Here is a 4,902-nt window from a genome sequence, read left to right on the forward strand (position 1 = left end):
GGTAAAATTTCTATCTTGGAGAGATCAGATGATGACAGACAGGAAGGAACGATGGGACAAGTGGAGTCTACGTCTATATGGCAAGAGAAGGAAGAAGTGAGAGAAGACACAGGGGAGCTGAGACAGCTTGTTTGAAACAGAGTGTGCAGAATGAATAGTGAGAGAGGCTGCTCAGTCTGGACTTTAAGAGGAAGCAATGTAGCTGGCAGTGGTGGTGCAGCCTGTAATCCCAGCACTCAGGAGGCAGAGCCAGGCGGAGCTCTGAGTTCAAGGCCAGCCTGGGCTACAGAGAAAATTCCAGGACAGCCAGGACTACACAGAGAAACCCTGTCTTGAAAAAACAAACATCAAAAAAAAGAAGGAAGGGAGGAAGGAAGGAGGCAGGCAGGTGGTATGGGCCATGGTTTAGTACAAACAACTTGGAATCAGACGTTGCTGGGAATATTCAAAGGAATGTCAGGATGTGACTAAGATCTGAACCCTGCCCCTGCTTCCTGCAGGAACATGACACCATTTTGACAGTGCACACTCATCTGCCCATCTCCACAGTCCATGATGAGGGAGCCAGGGGTGCAAGTCTGGTGGTCAAGTTAATACAGTTAAAGCACACTTCTGCGTCCACCACAAAGTGCTCTGTTAGCATCCTGGAAAATATTACACACCTCAAGCTAGTTCAAATAACTGAGTAATAACTATTTCCCAGATTTATTCTACATATACTTTTTTTTTTAATGAAATAAAGAAACAGTTCCCCTATTTGGAAATGTCACAGTATGTGTCAAACTCATAAAAACTGAATTTACTTGTAGAAGGCCCTTATCACCATAAATAAGTCTTTGGTGCCCCCTAGTGAAATGCTTTAGTATTCTCTTTGGAAAATAACGCTATATTTGAAATGAGTGGGTAATTTGATCTTTCAAAACACTATTTTAAACAGAAACAATTCAAAGAAATAGCTGTGCAGTGGTGGCGCACACTTTTAATCCCAGCACTCGGGAGGCAGAGCCAGGTGGATCTCTGTGAGTTCGAGGCCAGCCTGGTCTACAGAGTGAGTTCCAGGACAGGCACCAAAACTACATAGAGAAACCCTGTCTCAAAAAACAAAAACAACAACAACAAAAAAAAAAAAAATACAAAAAAAAAAAAAAAAAGATCTAGCCTAAACAGGAATGTAATTTATTAAGTGCCAAAATCCTCAGTAAATCTTTGTGTCATGCATTTATAACTGTGATAGTTAAGCCAATGGAATAGAATTTAGCTCTGGTGGTTGGAGACGTGGCTCAGAGATTAAAAGCAAGAGCTACTATTGCAAAGAACCTGAGCTCAGCTCCCAGCACCCACCCCGGGCAGCTCACACGTGTAACTCCAGGTCCATCAGGTACCTGCCTTTATGTGCACCTACCCAAACACAGATACAAATAATACGTGTCAGTTAAAATAAACATATTTTAGAAGAATTTAATTTAACAATGCCAAGGTATCAAAATGTTTCTTGTATCAAATTACATTGTATACATATATAAAATTCTAAAAAATTAATACAAATATATTAAAATAAATGTCTCTTGGACTAGAGGTGTGGCTTGGTTGGTAGAATGCTTGTTCAGCACACATGAAGTCCCAAGCAATCCACAGCATCCCATCATCCAGACATGCTGGCACACACCTACAGGTACTTCCATCGCCTGGGCTCCATAGAGAGTTTGAGGCCAGCTTGGTCCACATGAGAACCTGTGAGGCTTTTTGTTTTGTTTTTTCTTGTGGGTTTTTAAAAGCTAGCAACATAAAATGGCTTTAATACCTTGCAATTGAAATCTTAATAAATCCACAATTAAACCTAAAGCTTTAAAAAGTTACAACAAATTTCAATACCCTTCTTTGCGCCCACGGGAAAGCTAGTATGAATTGATCAGCTTGGTTTTGTTGTTTTCTCTTCATATTCGACACCGTGTGTTGTCTTCTTCCCAAGCTATAGGAGATGAGAATCGGTTCAATAGAATATTCTTGCCTTAGCTGTAAAGGCTGTCAACGGGAAGCAGAGAGAGGAATTAAACATTCTTACACCAACGGTGAAGAGTAACGTTTCACAGCTTCTCCTTGGAAGTAGGAGTCTTTATTTCCCTGTTTGTAAAGAAATGAAACAGAATGAGGAATGAGCCAGCGTCCCCATCCCTTTCTTTTGGAAGCCCTGTGAGAACACGGAGCGGCCCCACATGACTGCTGGGTGAGTCTTTCTCACCTCTGCTTCACCCAGCCAGCAGCAAATGAGGACATGGGGTGGGAAGCCCAGCGCCGGGGCGCTGCCCTTTGCCCTTGGAGCGCGCTTGCGTCTGAGGTTAGGAGGCCGAGACTGGCACGAGCGCACGGTCTTCGTTGTTGCTGTTGCTTCCCTGGTTTTGAGTTGTTTTTGTTTCATTTTTGGTTTTGAGACAGGGTCTTCTGCAGCCCAGGTCAGATGCATTATCCAGGCAAAGATGACGGTGACTCCCGGCCCTCATACCCGGGCATCATGGGAGCTGGCTGCCACGCCCTACTTCACTTACATTTTTGAATCATAGCGTTTTTAAGTCATGCAGGAATGGAGGAATTACTCAAGTAGAAATATTTGTAATTAGAATTTTTCCCCTAGTGGGCCAAGAAAATTGTTAGTAGCAAAGCCACCTTCCATTTAAGGCACTGTAATCACACATGTATTGAGTTCTCAAACAGGTGTGCAAAGACCTCCGTCCTGCACCGACAGCAGATTGCCTCTGCTATAATCCTGACCTTGTGCTGCCTGTGTGGACTCACACAAAGTCATCTCCCTGACTCCCAATTTCCCGTTATATTGAAAGGAGTAAGATGATTTCCTCCAGGGCTGGAGAGATGATTCAGCAGTTAAGGGCAACAGCTTCTAACAGGTTAAGTTCTTGGAATCACAGCGAGGAAGGGCTTAGAACAGACAGAGTCTAGCAACTCAGTGAATGGCGTGTGCATCTGTGTTCAGCCAGCCAGTTTGTGAGCAGTTTAGACATTGAGCCCACGGTTCACTCAGCATCACGTTCTGTGCTATGTCCCACACTTCTCCAAATGAGCAGCAGCACCAATTGCTGTCCCCTTTGGAGTCTCTGGGCAGCTTCCCAGTACACTGTCCTTAAACTCCCTCCCCTGAGAGATGAAGGAAGCAGTCAGTGTGAACCTGCCCAGGGAGTGAACAGTTCAAGAAAGGAAGTAATCCAAGAGGTGACTTCATACAGTGAGAGAATCGGGACTGAAATAAATTGCTAAAAAGTACATCTAAAAGCCTCTGCAGCAAACAGTGAAGACTACAGTATCATCACTACATTGATCCTGATGCGGAAGATGTCTCAGGAAATTAAACAGATACCAAGATGGGTGTGGTTGCCTGTAATCCCAGCCCTCAAGTAGGCTGAGACAGGAGGATTGCCTTGAGTATGTAGTGACTTCTTTGCCAGCCTGAGCTACATACAAAGAAAAGGAAAAAAAAAAAAAAAAAAGACATTCAACTTAGTTAAAAGCAAATACACACACACACACACACACACACACACACACACACACACACATATATATATCTTAAACACTTAAACACTTGAATTATTTTCCTAAATAATGTGTTAAGAGCTTCATTTAAATATGTATACACACATATTGTTCATACAGCAGTCACCTAAGCACACAAATTAAAAATCTGTTGTCAAAGTTTCCCTCTTATGAGTCTAGAGAGAGATGGCTCAGCAGTTAAGAGCACTGGCTGCTCTTCCAAAGGACCCAGGTTCAACTCTTAGTACCCACATGGCAGCTCACAACTGTCTGTAACTCCAGTCCCAGGAGATTTGACACCCTTACACAAACATACATGCAGATAAAACACCAATGCACATAAAAATAAAAATAAATAAAATTATTTTTTTAAAAAGTTCCCCTCTTGTGGCCAGGTGTAATGGCATGTGCCTTTAATCCCAGCACTCGGGACGCAGAGGCAAGGAGGATCTCTGTGAGTTTGTGAGGCCAGCCTGGTCTACATAGTGATTTCTAGGACAGCCAGAGCTACACAGTGAGACCCTGTCTCAAAATAACAAACAAAAAATATTCCTTCTTATAATAATTTTCAAATAAAACTTAGCTCTTTTTGCCACTGAAATTGTTCTTGGATTACATCACAAATTATAGCATCTATTATCAATGACTTCATACATTTTCCCAATCAAAACCTGTCTTTTCCACCCAGTCCAAATCTTTCAAAATATTAGAATCTGTGGCTATGATTCCAGAATTTTTAAGTATTTAATTATAAATGTGTGACTTATAGGAGTTTGTTAATAAAATTCTGTATGAGTAACTACAGTCTCCATAATTGACATTTAAATTATTAGTATTAAGAAAATTTTACTGAGCCAAAAGTCTACAAAAATAGCAAGTAAGAGAAAGATTGAAATTATGGATTACATCTGATAGGATTTCTAAAAACATTTTATTTATATTTAATTTCAGCCATCAGCTCATTTTCTAAACATGTAAGTGCACTGGTCTAAAGTTAAATACTTTTCAAATTATTTGGAAAATTATTTAAAAAATAATGGAACATTTCAACACATAGTTATGAAATGCACAAATTTAAAAGTTACATAAAGCAGTAAAAAACACATATGTAACAACCCTGAAAATTCTTTATTTAAAATATTAAGTTATTCAAAGTGGGAATATGACATAGTAAAATAAAATTCTCTCAAAACTAATCACTTTTAAAAAAATATACAATGGTATGCATTATAACGTATACAAAACAGGAGATAAATCACCATCTGTCATCAGCGGGAAGATTTGCATGTGTTCAAAACAGCCATAATTTTACGTCAACCAGAATACGGCCAGCCAGCAGGGGCTGTTTCCTTAGTCTCT

The sequence above is a fragment of the Onychomys torridus genome, chromosome 16, assembly GCF_903995425.1.
Source record: "Onychomys torridus chromosome 16, mOncTor1.1, whole genome shotgun sequence".
In the NCBI taxonomy this organism is placed as follows: domain Eukaryota; kingdom Metazoa; phylum Chordata; class Mammalia; order Rodentia; family Cricetidae; genus Onychomys; species Onychomys torridus.